Source organism: Sorex fumeus, unplaced genomic scaffold (assembly GCF_029834395.1).
Source record: "Sorex fumeus unplaced genomic scaffold, SorFum_2.1 ptg000034l, whole genome shotgun sequence".
NCBI classification, from domain to species: Eukaryota; Metazoa; Chordata; class Mammalia; order Eulipotyphla; family Soricidae; genus Sorex; species Sorex fumeus.
This window is the reverse complement of record NW_026606091.1, coordinates 45,704,864-45,716,933: the sequence shown is the minus strand read 5'-3', so window position 1 is coordinate 45,716,933 and position 12,070 is coordinate 45,704,864.

Genomic DNA, 12,070 nt, shown 5'->3' with positions numbered 1-12,070 from the left:
TTCTTCTTCTCCTTCTTCTCCTCCTTCTTCTTCTCCTTCTCCTTCTTCTTCCTCCTTCTTCCTCCTCCTCCTCCTCCTCCTCCTCCTCCTCCTTCTTCTTCTTCTTCTTCTTCTTCTTCTTCTTCTTCTTCTTCTTCTTCTTCTTCTTCTTCTTCTTCTTCTTCTTCTTCTTCTCCTTCTCCTTCTCCTTCTTCTTCCTCCTTCTTCCTTCTTCTTCTTCTTCTTCTTCTTCTTCTTCTTCTTCTTCTTCTTCTTCTTCTTCTTCTTCTTCTTCTTCTTCTTCTTCTTCCTCCTCCTCCTTCTCCCCCCTCCTCCTCCTTTTCCTCCTCCTCCTCCTCCTCCTCCTCCTCCTCCTCCTCCTCCTCCTCCTCCTCCTCCTCCTCCTCCTCCTTTTCCTCCTTGTCTATGTCATGGGTATTTCCGGGTTAACAACTTCTTCAGCTCCAAGTCTGTGATATTTGAAGTAAGAGGAAAATCTGGGGAGGGGCTAGAGAGATAGTACAGCAGGTTGGGCACTTGCCTTGCACATGCCCGACTTGAGTTCAATTCTTAACACCCCCATATGAGACCCTCCAGGAGTGCTCCCTGAACACAGAGCCAGGAGGAAGTCCTGAGCACACCTGGGTGTGATCCAAAACAAACAAACAACAACAAAAAAGAAAAATCTAGGGAACTCACCATTATGTCAATCCCTGGGTTAGTCTTCTTCCTAGACCATCTTCCCTTTTCTTTCCACATTTCATTATCATGTGTGATATTTTATATGTATATTCAGGACTTTCAGTTGTGTTTTATGGAAGAAAAAGAGAAAAGCACATCCACTTCATTTTCCTAGAAGCAAAAGTCTGTGTATAGGTTTTTATAACCATTTCCCTCCTGCCTTTTTGGGCCACATCATGCAGGGCCTTGGGAGTTACTCCTGGCTCTGTCCGCAGGAATTTCTTTTGTTGATGCTTTGGGGACCATATGGGATGCTGGGATCAAGTCCCAGTCAGCCGCCCTACCACTGCCCTGCCACTGTATCTCTAGCCCTGAGATCAAGTCTTAATCCAATTTTCTAAGTCTTTCTGTTATTTGGCTAAGAATCCAATCCACATTTTTCTGCTCTGTGGAAGTATTTTATAGAAACCATACCCAGCAGAGCCAGGGCCACCAAAGCTACCCTGGAGCTGCTAAGCGGGTCATACAGTGTGGATGGTTATACTCTGGGCCTTATACAGCCTACACACATGCTCTTCCAGCTCCTATGTTGCATTATTTTACATTAATTTTAAATTATTTTTAATAGGCAACATGCATCATCTAAAGGTTATAAAAATCTGGGGCTGAAATAATAATACAGTGGTAAGACACTTGCCTTGAATGTGTGAGACTCAGCACCCAATATGGGTCCCTGAGTACCACCCGGAGTGATTCCTGAATGCAGAGCCAGGAGCAACCCCTGAGCATTGCTGGGAGTGGCCCCTAAACAAAAACAAATAAAAAAGACTTTATCCAGAGGATAATTGTATAAAAGTTACTACACTCTGAAGGGAAAAAATGAATTTATGCAAAGCAGTCAGAGAACATGCATTCTAATAGGGATTCTAAAACACTAGAGCTGAACAGATGGAGGATAGTTAGTAGAAAAGAAGTAAAACACATTTAATAATTTGCAAAATATCAGACAAATATATATATGAAGGCTGGCAAGCTACCGAGAGTATGTGATATGCCAAACACAGTAACAACACGTTACTGGGCCCGCTCGAGCAAATCGACGATCAACGGGAGGGCCTTTACCTTTACCTTTACCTTTACCTTTACCTTTACCACATAAAAGGTCCACAGTGTTGGTCTCGAGAGAGACAGAGGTTAAGACACTTACCTTGCATGTGACTGACGCTGGTTCTATCCCCACCACTACCAAGAATGATCCCTGAGCACAGAACCAGAAGTAAGCCCTGAGCATGGACTGGTCTGGTCCAAAAGTGAAAAAGACAAAATAAAAATTCACAATGTCTCCAAGAATTAAAAACAAACAAACAGGAAAAAACCTTGCTTATAAAAGGAGATACATTTTTCTCACCAAACTGACAAAAAGATAAAATTGAATGGCATACTAAGTTAACTGGACTCTTAGACTTGGTTATTTTCATGTATTACTCTTGCTTGTGAATATTGTTAGGTTTGGGGATGGTAATTTTATAACATTAAAATTCTTAAGCCATGCATACTGAGTGTAACACAGTATCTTAGATTTTATGATTGCATGTATCCTTAGGAAAAAATGAAAAAGATATGTGCAATGATTTAGCCATAGTATGATTTATGCCAGCTTATATTTATATAATATTAGAACTATGAGTAGCATACATTATGTATATGGTACTTTTCAGAACATTTCTTTTTTATATTGACCCATTAAACTCTTCTCCAAACCTAAGAACTAGCTGTTACCTTTTGATCAATCAGAAAAATTATTAAATAACAGATTAAATATTGTTGAAATTTGAGTTATTACTTGGGTCCATGTCTTTCATTATTCTAGCTGCTGCCCATCTAGATAGCTGTTATGTAGGTTTTACGACAGTTTCTTTTTTTCTCTTTGGGTCACACCCAGCGATGATCAGGGGATACTCCTGGCTCAGGAGTTACTCCTGGCGATGCTCGGGGAACCATATGGGATGCTTGGAATCGAACCTGGGTTGGCCACATGCAAGGCAAATGCCCTTCCCGCTGTGCTATTGCTCCAGCCCTGATAATTTCTTATATGGTCATTAAAATAACATTGAAAATGTAGTTAAAATATTAATATATATCCCAATTTAATTTTAATGGAAAGTTAGTGTTTAGTGAACAATATAAGCTATCTTGGAAAAAGTATAGGCATAAATTTTTAAAGTGAAGAATATATGTACCCTATCAAAGGGTTCTAGCAGGGGAGTGCCGCTACTCAGCTACTCATATACCCTCAACCAAAGACTCATTTGTCTCTATTCCAGGACGGTCATCCTCTTTGACTAAGCGTGAAACTTCGGGAGGGATGCACATGGAGCAGTGAGGGAGGAAGGGGACACCCGCCTAGCCAGCCAGATGAGCTGAATCAGCTCTGGCGATCAGTGGGGTGACAGATGTCACAGCCAGATCGCCCTCACACCTGGGACTCTGCGCCAGGCTGTTTTCACTTGAGGCACCCCAGTCCCAGCAGCCGACCTTCACTACCCAACTGCCACCAAGCTCCAGGCCACTTTCCCAACACATCATAAGATACTTCCTACCAATTTTCCATAATTACCACACCATGTTTCATGGAGTTCAGACAGCAGGCAACAAATTAGAGAAAGAAATATCTATATATGCCTCTTGGAGAGCCCGGCAAGCTACTGAGAGTATCCCGCCCACACAGGTAGAGCCTGGTAAGCTCCCCGTGGTGTATTCATATGCCAAAACTAGTAACTATAACAGGTCTCATTCCCCTGATCTTGAAAAAGCCTCCAATCATGAGAAAGATGCTACTAAGATCTCAGGGCTGGGACAAATAGAGCTATTACTCGTACCTGCTCAAGTAAATCGATGAACAACAGGACAACAGTGATGCGGTGATCAAAGGATTACTGGTATTTCCTTTAGAACTATTGTGTCTTGAAATCATCTTGTTGATTGGACTGTAGATCTAACTAATGATTTTCCTGGTAACAATAATTATCAGACAACTGCCAGAAAAATTCATATTTACTATAATAAGGCAAGGGATCTTTTCAAGAAAAACTGGACTTTCCCTAAAATTCTTGTAAACTGGAGGAACAGATGCTTTCTCCTTCCAAAACTGTCTTGTACTTAACAACTTTAAACTATGTTTTTCTGCAGCTTTGTAAAACTGATATTCTAATTTAAAACTGAGTTTGTTAGCCATAAAGTCCGAGATAAAGATAAATGATATTATTGTTAAAATAAATCTTGCCTACTTCGAAATTGAATTTACATGTAGATCTTTGCTCGTTGGTGTGAATCCTTTGGAGGGTTTCCTCCCTTCTTCAGTAGTTTGAGATCTCATTATCTGCCACTTCTCAGAGTACTTTGGGAAATAACTTAAATCAGAGCCAGACATTTCTCAGATTGCCATAAACAAAGCTACCTGAATGAATAAAGTGGGACAGGGATGATGAACGTTTCCTGAGAAGGTGATCTCTGAATCTGAAGGGATTTAAGTAAAGATTAAATAAATTCATAACACCCAATGAAGTTTCCTATGGCCTTATATATAATACACCCCGGTAATTAAAAAAATAAAACATAAGTGAAGTCCACATTAAATTGCATGTATAGCCCATACTCAAGCAAAGCATGATTTGAAACCAGAAGGAGCATCACACAAACACCATGATGTCAACATTGAAAAAGAGAGAGAGAGAGAGAGAAAGCAAGCATTGTCAGGCCAGCCTCTCTAATTTTGATCACAGCTTTAAATAGTGAAGAGCACACCCAGAAAATGATAGTGTCTATCTGAGTCTGGTGCATTTTTTGGTGGTCAGCATTTCTCTGACATAACCTTCCCATAGTCCAGGAAGTTTCTCTTCTGAGGGGTGAAATTCTAAATATGGTCCATACTTTCTGGAGGCTGTGGTTTGAGAGGAAAGTAATGATGACTCCTTGGGCAATTACAGGTATGATGACAAACTTTATAAGATAAAATACCTCTTTTGAGTCTCTTAGAAGCTTGTAATCAAGAGAATCCCAGTAAAGAAGGCATGTCAAAGTTTAGAACTCATGCCATTATTTTTGTTCACCTTTACTTTGCTTTGTACTCAGATGACATGATCTTTTCATAGGTAAGGCAAACCTCTAGTCACAAACACACATCTTTGTTTATAAGATACATACTTATATATGTATTTGTTATCACTATAAGAATGCAATAGGAAAAACTTTGAGGTTTTCGTTTTGGGGGTCAAGGCACGTCCAGTGGTGCAAGGGGCTAGTGGTACTTAGGGGATCATGAATACCAGGATCAAGCCACACAATGCTAATGATCAAACCCAGGCTTATCACATACAATGCATATGTCCAGCCCTTAAAGGTATATCCCAGCCCAAACTTGATTTTTAGTCAGATTCGCATGCCTGTGAGTCTTTCCTGCCTATGTGACTTCTGACCCTTCAGTATATGTGATGACTCATATACTGAATCACTGAATAAGTGGTGCTGTGGTTTCTATGTGCAATGTCAAAGCTTACAAGTGAAGATGACTGTGCTTCTCAAAACAGACCTATGAAACAAAATGGCACCCAAGAAATATTCCCTATAAGAATTTGAATCCACAAGGGCCAGGACACAGCCTACTGATAAGGAAGTTTAGTTCAAATGCCACAATGACCAGGACATCAAGTTTTTTCCCCTTCCCGAGTTGACACAGAGTGACAGAGAATTTTGTTCAATAGGAAATGTCCATCTCAGTACTGCAAATTAGGAATAAGTAACAGGTGAATTTCTTCCAGCTCTAATAGAAATAGGCAAGGGTACTGAAAGCTATTAAAATAGACCCAATCTGCCCTCTTGTGAGTGAGCACTTAGGTCAGTAACATAAAGACATTAAGTGAAAGTCTGACATGAAAGGCCACGCTAAATAACCAAGATCAAATACCAAAGACAGAAGCAGTTCACTGCTCTGCTGCTAGATCAAGCAGAAGGATAGAACCTATGAAGCTGAAAGAAAAGTACAGCAGGTAGGGCACTTGCCTTTCATGCAGTTTTGATTCTCAGCATCCCTTACGGTCTCCCAAGCCCACCAGGAGTGGTCCCTGAGCTCAGAGCTAAGAGTACTGGTGGGTATGGTCAAACGACAAAACAAAACAAAACAAAACAAAACAAACAAAGAAAAAACCGAGAAAGAAATAGAACCTAAAGCCGGCTTTGGGGAGTAGAATTGGAAATTCTCACCTTTATTAGGAAGTGATAAATATAAGTATGAATCTGGGCATAAAGGTTTGAGCTAAACATTTCAGCATATAGTTGGTGTCTGGAGCCACATAACTGAATGACCTCATAAAGGGAAAATTTTAAATCAAAGAAAGATGTTGCCCAAGGACTGAGTTGTGACTTGTTCTGAAATTAAAAATTGGGAGAAAGGAGGAAAGAAAAGAAGCAACAATGATTAAGAAAGAAATAAGCAGGTTAATTCCTGAGATATTTCAATATTCCAAATAAGACTGCGTGGTCAAATAGTAGAGTTAGTCCTTTCCTTTCCCTTGAGGATTTCATTGATGTGACAGCAAATATGTATGAATTAGAATAAATCTATGTACACACTGAAGCCAATCTGAGTGCACCACTTTGACAAATATTTGGAAAGCGGAAAGTATCTTAATGTTCTTATTTCGCTGGGCACAGGAAATGTAAACTGCAGCCTGCAGTACACATGAGCCAGCTGTCAGGGAAGTGGGAAGTGATTTTACTTGAATAAAGACTCTGCTTTGAGTCAGCAGATAAAGAGAGCAGAGTGATCTGGAGGTTGTCAACCCAGGATGATGAGTGAGAGGCTTGTATATCAGTGAATGAAAAGGCTTTACCAGTTGGAGCCCTACAAAATGCTTTCTCAGTAGACTGGAAGATTCACCTTAGGGGTTCTTGGTGGAGTTGGAGGAAGGTCCTTGAAATAAGTTGAATCTAGATAGGGATATAGAGTAGAACTTGGGGAGAATGGTAGACTGTCCTCAGGAAATAAATGAGATAGATGAGTTTGGCCCAGAGAAATAGTACAGCAGGTAGGATGTGTAGGATGCTTACTGTGTACACGGCTCTTCTGGGTTCTAACCCAGCATCCTATATGGTCCCCAGAGCACCACTAGGAGTAATTCCTAAGTGAAGAACCAGGAATAATCCCTGATAATTGCCAGTTTTGGCCCCAAAAACCAAACAAAAGCAAAAAAGAAAGAAAGGAAGAAATCAAGACAGACGAAAGAAAGAAAGAGAGAAAGAAAGAAAGAGAGAGAGAGAGAGAGAGAGAGAAAGAAAGAAAGAAAGAAAGAAAGAAAGAAAGAGAAAGAAAGGAGGGAGGGAGGGAGGAAAGAAAGAAAGAGAGAGAGAGAGAAAGAAAGAAAGAAAGAAAGAAAGAAAGAAAGAAAGAAAGAAAGAAAGAAAGAAAGCGATGAGTTAAAGACTACTTTTGTCAGGAGGGAAAATATTAAATATAATACCTTGAACAGTCTTTCATCACTTTGGAAATTATAGGAGTTTTAATTTAACCTGTCTATACTCTATCCAGAAACCACATATGTGATTCCCAGAGGTGCTATTCCATTTCAAAAAAGGTCCTATGTAGAAACATTTCAGCATTATTGCAGAGGATCCCACTCCTGCAACTCAAAGGATTGCAAAAAAATTCTTCAGTTTATATAGCGCAGTGGTAAGGCACTTGTCTTGCACCCGGCCGACCCGGGTTCGATTCCTCTGGCCCTCTCAGAGAGCACGGCAAGCTACTGAGAGTATCTTGCCCACACGGCAAAGCCTGGCAAGCTACCCATGATGTATTCGATATGCCAAACACAGTAACAACAAGTCTCACAATGGAGATGTTACTGGGCCCGCTCAAGCAAATCGATGAACAATGGGAGGACAGTGCTACAGTGCTCCAGTATGATGATAGATTACAGATCCACAGACACTGTTAGAAAACAGGAGCATGATAGATAGAAGGTAGATAGATGAAAAAGGAAGAAAAATACTATTAAGAATATAAGACAATGTTAAAATGCATATGTATGTGTGTGTATATATGTGTGTATATATCTATGTGCATCTCTCCCTCTCTATCTATCTTATATTTCGCACTCACCCAACTTTGGGGTCATTCCTGGCAATACTTGGCCAGTGATGACAATCTGATGGTTCAGCATTTGCCCCAGAGGTGCACACTCCTGCTATCACACCCAGTAGTGCTTGGTGGATATGTGGTGTGGTACTGAACTCAAGACTTTGCACACCCTACGATTATGTTCCAGAAATTTAAACCGGATCCTGAGCTCCTGTAATATTTTATATGACAATTCACCTATAAAACAGAAAATATAATTAATGACTATGAAAGCATTGTCAAAATAATTGCCATTATTTTACTGGTAATGCATAGATATTTGCATAATAATATTAATCATCAATGTTTCATTATTTGAATTACCCTATGACCAATACTTAATCTGAATCAGCTCGAGAGCTAAATATAAACATTATAGACCCTCACAGCTTTGAAATGGGTGATTAATTAGGACTTTGGTGTGGGGAGAGAAAAGTGTTCAAAAGATCTGTGGGGCCTCTAATTGAATTGTACGTAAGAATACTTTTTTAGAGTTATAATGATAAATAATATAACTCATAACAATTCTACATTCTTAGGAAATAAAGAGGTTTAAGTAAAATCATACTAACTGTCCATCTTCTAGGAGAGGAGATATTGAATATCTTTCAAAATGAATCAGTTCTGGAAGAAAGTTTCGAGTATTTGTTAGAATTCCAGCAGAAAGTGAAAAAGAACTACAACCAGAAATGGGTAAAATAATTTGTTCTAACTTAGGTTAGAACTGAAAATTAAAGAGGAAGTTTTTACTTGCCTTCTTCTTGGGATTTCTTTTAAAAAATTATTCATATGTATTGCTTTTATTAATAGTAACAATAGCTAAAAATAAATTAACCAAGATAATAGAAGAAGCTTCTGTTTGAAGGCATCAAATACTGATAGTAAATTCTAGCATATATTTAATTTCATGCACTCATAAATATTGATGCTAATATTTATTATTAAGACAAATTTGGTAGTAAATTAAAAGATTAAGTGATACAGCCAAAGAGAGTTTATTCCCAGAATATAAGGATATTTTAACAGTAAATTCAACACATTTTTACATTTTAACAAAGTAAGGAGAAAAAAATCATCTCAATGTTGAAATTTTAACAGTATCTGCTGCTTATAAAAATCTTTAAAACACAGATAGAAGTTTATATTTAACATAATAAAAGTGGTTGAAACACGTGTAACAAAATTAAACTCTTTATATCTTAGATCTTGTTGTTTCCACAAAGCAACAAGAAAAGTACAAACCTGGTAGAAAACTAACAGTACAAAGCAAATAACAGAGTAAATCAATTGTCTCCAAAACCTTGGGAGTCATTGTCTTATTTAAATAAATGTAAGCATTAACTACAAAATTAAAAACTACAGGAAATGATTAAAATGCTAATACTATTGAGATTTTAAAAAGCTGAAATATGTTGATAAAATGAGTAAATTAATTTGCAAATTGTTAATGGCGAGTACATTAAAAAGCATTAATTAAAAGCACCTTTGGTCTGATTTCCTTCTCATAGAAGTCACAAAATTTAGTAAGAGATTAATTATTATCAAATGTATTTTATGATGAAAATGTAAATAAAATCAAATGTTCAACAAAATCATAATATTTAAATAGAAGATAGCCCCACATACAAGACTATTATTCAACCATTTAAAGTCATATTATACATGAATATTTATTGATATGTTACATTTTTATTATAAATCCAGTAAAATAAAGCAAAGCTTAAAAAATAATATAGTGGTAGGAGCTTGTTCTCACTTAAAAATATATCTATATTTTTGCTTACCTAAGTGAAAACATGTTATTTACAAACTTTGTTGATTTTTTTCATTTTCATTATTGTTCATTATATATTATTGTTTTATTAAAAAACAAGCATTGCTTAAAAAAAAAAGCATTGCTTTTACAGTGAAAATTAGGTGTCACTTTAAGGTATAAAAGGTATCTTACATCTTCAATTTCATGTAAGATATATCGAAAGTTTAATATTCTTTTTAGAAAATGAGTACTACATATTACAAATAAAAAAACACAATGAAAAAATGGGCTGTAGATTTCCAAAATAAAATCGCAAATGAGCTAGGAACAAGAAAATTCAACCTCACTGATTAAAAGAGTAAAAAAAAAAAATTTTGTACTATAACTTAATAGACAAAAATATCTAAGAAATAGAGAATTCTTTATGGTGACAAATTTTACTGCTATGAGATCCCTATACAGTGCACAAATGGTAACAATATTTCTAGAGTAATATGACAATTCATAATGTAGCATACCATGTGCCCCCAAATTCCCCTTGTTAAAATTTATATGAAATAGAAATAAACAAATACATAAAAATGATAAAAATGCACAAATCTGGATAATCATTATAGGATTGTAATAATAAAAATTAGACAAGAACTCGTTTTCCAAGGTAAGAGATAAAAGTATGGTATATCTACAAAACATATTATTCAAGTGTTAAGTTGCATTTTTGGAAGAGTATTTAATGACATGGAGCAGATTTCTAACATACCGTGGAGTGAAAAGCATGTTCTTTTCCTTCCCCAAGAACAGGGAATGTAGTTTTTAGTGCTGAGTATGTTACCATGGTATTCTTTACATGCTTGGTATTTGTGTATGTAAAATTTGTTATCTCACTTATATCTCTATACTAGAAAGCAACTGTATTATAAGGGGCTTCCTCTGATTCCTCTCCTTAAATTTATAGAATGAGCCTACAACAAGGAGAACAAAATCCTTATTTAAATAAAGTAAACAATAATGTGTCCACATTCTTGATACCCAGAACCATGGGATAAACACTAAGGATAAGACAGATCTTAACATGACTTGAGAATGAATTCTGAACAAACAAAAATGTAGGCATCCCTTCTATTGGACTTGTGCATACCATCTGTCAGACTTGTACATTAAATTGACAATACTGAAATATCATTTTCTGCAAGTCAGTCAAAGAGTTGGATATTTTTTAATAGCGGAGATTAGTAGGATGAGGAATATGTATAGTATGAGTTTGGAAGCCATACAGAATTACAAATAGTTTCTAAGGAAGCTGCATCCTATGGTGGCTTCAGTCAGCTTCTTTTAATCACAGACTGAACACTGTTGCTCTGTGTATCTGGGCCAGTTGCAGAATCCCTCACTGCCTGCTTCCTCATCTATAAAATAAGGCCCAGGGAGTTGATCAAGTGATAAAGCACATGAGCCTTGCCTGTGCCAGATTCGGAGTTTATCCTAGCACTGCACAAATCCCAGACCACCCCTGAGGTATTTAACCCTAGCGGTACTTGAATGCCCTTAAACAAACCACTGAATCTGGACATTATTAATACTTGTTTCACAGGGATGTTGTATGGTTTATGTGAATGTATTTAGCAGTTTTAGAATATTATCTATGATTTTTTTTTACTCTAATGCAATTTCTACTTTTTAGTTTGCAGTCACTTACATAGTCAATAGAACCAAAAGGTTTCCCTATTACTTACCTACTTGCTTGCTTAATTACTATTTACTTTTTTTACTTTTTGGGTCACACCCAGCGATGCACAGGGGTTACTCCTGGCTCTCCACTCAGGAATTACTCCTGGTGGTGCTCAGGGAACCATGTGGGATGCTGGGAATTGAACCCAGGCTGGCCGCATGCAAGGCAAATGCCCTACCTGCTTTGTTATCACTCCAGTCCTACTATTTACTTTTTTTCTATTCTTCTTTAGGGCCCTTCCCAGATATGCTGGTGTCCAGGGGTCCTGGGGTCACTCCCCATGGTGTTTAGCCCAGAGGCACAGACTTGATAGCCCTCAGGCTGACGTGGCATTGCTTAGCTAGGTAGTTGTTGGAGCCAATAGGGACATTCCCACAGAGTTTAGGGCTACTAGGGCAGTCCCAAAAGTGCTCGGGGGAAGCACCCAGTCCATATCTGACAGTGCCAATGTGGGACACCTATAAGTGTCAGAGATCAAACTCAGTGATGTGAATATTCCAGGCAAGCCTTTCACCCCTTTGAACTAGCTCCCTGACCTAAACCATATTGCAATCTTTTGTTTTTGCCTTGGGAGCTTTGATTACCAGAGCTGAAGATTTTAAAAAACACAACCATACAACACAGGAAAATCAGGAGCCAGAAAATTTTTAGTCAGGGAAGGAAGCAGGAACTGGGGAGCACAGAACATAGACAAGATAATTCAGGCAACTGCCTCAGCCTTTCTTTTATGTGGTGTCACTTTTCTGATTGGCCT